The following is a 5,386-nucleotide window of genomic DNA, read 5'->3' as shown; positions in this document are numbered from 1 at the left end:
CCTCGCGTCTGCACCCCAAGACCTCCTCGCCTCCCTGACCCCCTCCCTCTCCCGGCCTTGCCCCGGGTCGGCGCACCGGCCTGGGCCACTCCATACCAGCCACTGCCCAGTGTCTGATGGAAAGATTGTAGTGTTCTGGGATTCTCGAGTCCCTGACTCCGAGATTCTATGCGTCCGTGGTTGTAAGGTTCTTTGATGGAGAGTCTCAGATTATAGGATTCAGCTGTGATCCTCCAAGTATGTGATTTTTCAAGAGTCTATTACTCTATGTGACAAAGGGGAAAAATGTTTGCTCTCAGCAGTCCTGCCTGCTCTCAAGGAGGGGGGACTGGTCTCGGCAGAGCCTGGCTTTCTGCGGAGCCCGCCATGGTGGGTGGGGTGTGTCTGTCCCTGCTCTGCAGAAGGGGGAGCGATTTGTCACCGCCGAGGGCTCAGGGCAGGAGCAGGTGCTGGGGAGTCTAGGCAGAAGGAAGGAGGACCCAAGGACACCTTGCGGAGGGGCGGGAAGATAGCGCTGGTGGAGGCCTCCACTCTAAGAGGGGCTTCAGAGAATTCTGGATTCTGCGGAGTGTGTGATGTCAATCCCCTCGCTGGTATTGCTTCCCGTGTCTTCTGAAGAGGCTCTCAAAGTCAGAGAGGCAGTCTGGGGTGACCAGCGTGGGCTTCTCCACCTCCCAGCTGTGTGATCTTAGGAAGCTACTCAGCCTCTCTGGGCTACAGTTACCGTCTCACCTGTAAAGTGGGGCTTGTTGTGAGGATGAAGTGTCAACCCGTGTGAGTGCTTCGTAGCCGGCCAGCATGTGGTGAACCCCTCATGAGCGGGGGCTGTTATTGTGTGGGAATGGGTGCTTTGGGGAGACCTTCAGCAGGCTCGTTAGACCTGGTGAAAGCAGAGCCGCGCTGGGGTCTCTGCGCCGGAGGGCTGGGTCTGCTTGTCTCCTAGGCCGGCTCCGTGAAGCAGGTGATCAGAGGATGTTTGTTGAGTGAAGGAATGATTCTCTCTTCTCTCAGCCCTTCCCGAACGCGCCGCCGGCCTCGGCCAGCCCTCAGCCACTTCCCCTCCAGCTGCCCTTCCTCCAAAACAGTTTGGGGAAGACGCAGCCCACTGACCTCACGCCCAACACCACAGCCTGGGGGTGCACCCGCAGACCCTAACCCGCAGCACCCCGCTTCTTAGTCTGAGCACAACAGCACCTCAGCATCTCAGGTTTCTTTCTCTTTTTTTTTTTTTTTAAGATTTTATTTATTTGACAGAGAGAGAGACAGCCAGCGAGAGAGGAAACACAAGCAGGGGGAGCAGGAGAGGAAGAAGCAGGCTCCCAGCAGAGGAGCCTGATATGGGGCTCGATCCCAGGACTCTGGGATCAGGCCCTGAGCTGAAGGCAGATGCTTAATGACTGAGCCAACCAGGCGTCCCGCATCTCAGGTTTCTGACCCAGAACTTCAGAACCGAGGACCCACAGAGCAGTCTGGCTCCCACCCGTGACATCTGGGACTACATCATGGCACAGGAGAACGACCAATCTTATGTAATTAAGAAAAGATGTCATAATTTAAAAAAAAATGTAAACAAAATACGTTTAAAATTAATGACAGAATGTAGGATGGTACAGCCGCTGTGGAAAAGTTTGGTAGTTCCTGTAGAAGAGAAACAGCGAGGGCCGCCTGCGGGGCTTGATCCGTGAAGCGTCCGACTCTTGGTTTTGGCTCAGGTGGTGATCTCACGGGTTGTGGGATCGAGCCCACCCGGTCTCTCCCTCTGCCCCTCCCCCTCCACATGCTCTCTAAAATGAATGAATAAATCTTAAAAAAAAAAAATTCTCTCTCTCCTTCTCCCTCTGCCCTTCCCCCTTGTGCTCCAAGCTCTCGCTCTCTTTAAAAAAAAAAAAACAGGGGCACCTGGGTGGCACAGCGGTTAAGCGTCTGCCTTCGGCTCAGGGTGCGATCCCAGCGTTATGGGATCGGGCCCCACATCAGGCTCCTCTGCTAGGAGCCTGCTTCTTCCTCTCCCACTCCCCCTGCTTGTGTTCCCTCTCTCGCTGGCTGTCTCTATCTGTCGAATAAATAAATAAAATCTTTAAAAAAAATTAAAAGTTAAAAAAATTTAAAAAACACAAGTAAACATAGAATTACCATGCGATCTAGCCATTCCACTTCTGCGTATAAACTCAAAGGAGTTTGAAAGAACTCTGAAAGCGGAGCCTCAAACACACCCCAAAATTCACGTCAGCATTATTCCCAAGAGCCAAAAGGTAGGAGGAACCCAAATGTCCATCAGCTGATGAACGGGTGAACCAAATCCAAAACGTATATAAACATATCAAAAGTGTAAAACAAACACATACAATGGACCATTATTCAACCTTAAAAAAAGGAATAAAGTTGTAATCCATGTTACCACATGGATGAACCTTGAAGGCATGATGCTAAGTGAAAGAAGGCAGACACAAGATGGAAAATTCTGGAGGATTCCATTTAGGTGAGACACCTGGGATAGTCAAATTCATAGAGACAGAAAGTAGAATGACCGTTCACTGGGGGCTGGGGATAGAGGAGTGGGGCGTTAGTGTTAAATGGGCACAGGGACTCAATTGGGGAGGGTGAGCAAGTCTTCGAGATGGACGGTGATGTTGGTCACGCCACAATGAGAATGTGTTTACTGCCACTGAACTGTCACTTACAAATGGTAAATTTCATTATGCATATTTCATTACTACAATTAAAAAGTGACTTCATTTCACTGGAAGAGATCATTATGTTTGTAATCCCCTGTCTTTTTTATTTTTTATTTTGATCTTCCAGGCCCCTTGTTCTGGGCACATAGTAGGCCCTCCATCGTGCCTTCCTTGCCAAGCGTGAGAATGAGCCAGGCCTCCCCATCTGGCCCGGTGACAAGCTGGCTTGTCCCATAGCTCCTGGCTCCCATCAAGCAGCTGCTTCTCTTCATTTCACCAGAGCAGACGACCCATCGCTCAGCCACAGGTTGCTGGGGATGGGGACAGGTGCCTGATGGTGGTCAGGTGGTCCTGGGCTTTGACGATTGGACATAGCCCCTGAGCTGATGCAGAGGCGATGTCACATGGAGGCCTCTTTCTGGAGCCGTCAGAAGGGAAGATGGCATGCTCGGCACACTCCAGAGCTGGAAAGCCGTCAGGACCAACCGCCCCAACACCGCTTTGGTTGCGTTTCACGCCAGAAAACATTCCTTCTTGGGTCTTGGACGTGACTTTTAGTGTGCTCGTGGCTGTGTCATCACCGATTTCTCCCCCTGAGCAGTGGAGAGAATCGTCAAGGGCCGGGACAGTGAGGCTGTTGGGGGCATCAAGAAATTTGCCCCACAGTTGGTCTTTCTTTTTATCCAATGTGAACATTTGAGAGAGTCTGATTATTCTAGGCACTGATTGTATAGACGAGTCATGTTTCTTCAAATCAAAGGAATGGTTTTCATTGGCATTATTGTGTCCCAGAGAAAGACTTTGCATCTTGGCCCTCATTTAAAACACACACACACACACACACACACACACACACACACACACACTTGATGTGCACCTTCACTCAACAGCGAGAGTGGCTCAGGTTGGAAAAGCAGACTTTCGTTCAGCCCGTCTCTTTTGACAGCTGGCTAAAAAGACGTCCACTCGGTGGCCTTGGCTTGATTGCACTTGTAATATTCTCAGTTTCTCTCGGCGCTGAATAAGATCTGGAAGCACATTGTTGCCTGCCAGCTGCTCACTGTGAATTCGCTCTGAGCACTGGCATTCCCGAGCAAGTACCTCCATCCACGTAGCTGTGCCCTTCCTAGCAGCCTACACGGCGATGACGGAGAGTCAGTCCTGATCTCCATGGCCCCTTCCAGGCCACATCATGGCCCGTAAATAATCATCAACTTAACCAGAGAATGTTCTCCTCTGCAGCACTGATGCTGAGTGATGGACAGGACCAGATACATTGTGGAGGACATTTCTCTCATTTAGGTACAGATCAGGCTGCGGGTGTTGGCAAAAAGCCAACCACAAATGTTTCAATAAATACAGTTGCATTCCTGAGCGCATAGGTCTGCTGTAAGAAAAGCCTGATTAACAGAGATTTAAATAAGATAGACACTTACTTCTCTCAGATATAACAGTCTGAGCACAATGTGACCAACGCTGATTGGTTGCATTTTTTATTGTATTACTTGCCTTCCTCAACCTGCAGCTGGCTCCACTGTCTGGCTTAAGATGGCTGCTCTAGCTCCTGCCATTGCAGCCACATTCCAGCCTGTGGGAAGGGCGGAAAAACAAAAGAGAGGTATGAACTTTTCCTTTAGAGGGCACGAATAGGAAATTGCACACCTTATCTCTCCTCTCATTTCATTGGCTGGAATCCAGTCATATGGCCGTACCTATCTGCATAGTAAGCTGGGAAATGTAGTCTTTATCTGGGCAGCTATGTATTCAGCAAAATTTCTATTTTTTTTTTTTTTAGAGACAGGACGCGTGGGAGTGCGCGTGTGAACGGGGGGGTGGGGTGGGGTGGGCAGAGGCAGAGGAAGAGAGAGAATCTTAAGCAGGCTCCATGCCCAGTGTGGAGCCGGACCTGGGGCTTGATCTCATGATCCTGAGATCATGACCTGAGCCAAAATCAAGAGTCGGACATTGCACTGACCGAGCCACTCAGGTGCCCCCAAATTTCTATTTCTGCAGAAGAAAAAGAGAGTAGATATTCGGGGACAACTAGAAGTCTCTTCAGTCATCCAATGAATAGTGTTGAACCCCCACAGCAGTGACGATAGAGCAGGGAACAAGGTAACGAACACCCTGTTTCTCGTGGAGCTGACCCTCAAATGGGAGGAGAGGAAAAGGAGAGGGTTTCAAGAAGGAGGGAGTGGTCTGCTGTGTTCACTGTGGCTGTTCTCCTCACCTGACAAGAAGCCTGCTGGTGGGACAAGGTGACCACCACAGCTGGCTCCAGTGTTATGCCGGTGTTCCAGGTGGGGAGAAGGTGGAAGAAAGACCCACCAGTTGCATCTGACTTCTTTTAAAGAGAAAAAAAAAAAAGGTTTTCTTGGAAACCCACCAGCTGCTCTCTGCTTCGATCCCGTTGGTCAGGACGGGGTTGCGTGGCTACCCCTAGGTGCAAGGGAGGCTGGGAAATCAGGATCCGAATTCTCAAGGTGGGCTGAGCGCTGGGCACATTGCCCATCCAATGCAGCCGGGGGTTCAGCTAAGAGAAAGAAGGGGGCTTGCCTGCCACCCCCTTCGGTGAGTGTGCCGAGGTCTGAGCTGCCCTGTGCACCAGTGGTTCTGTGCGTCTGTCCGGGGAGGTACCTGCCAGGGCATGTGTGCCATAACCACTTACCTTCTACATTGTTGGCCTCGAATTTTGAGGACCACCCCCACGC

This window comes from Ailuropoda melanoleuca, chromosome 15, assembly GCF_002007445.2.
Source record: "Ailuropoda melanoleuca isolate Jingjing chromosome 15, ASM200744v2, whole genome shotgun sequence".
Lineage (NCBI taxonomy): Eukaryota > Metazoa > Chordata > Mammalia > Carnivora > Ursidae > Ailuropoda > Ailuropoda melanoleuca.
The sequence above is the reverse complement of the archived record's forward strand: the minus strand, read 5'-3'. Positions refer to the sequence as shown.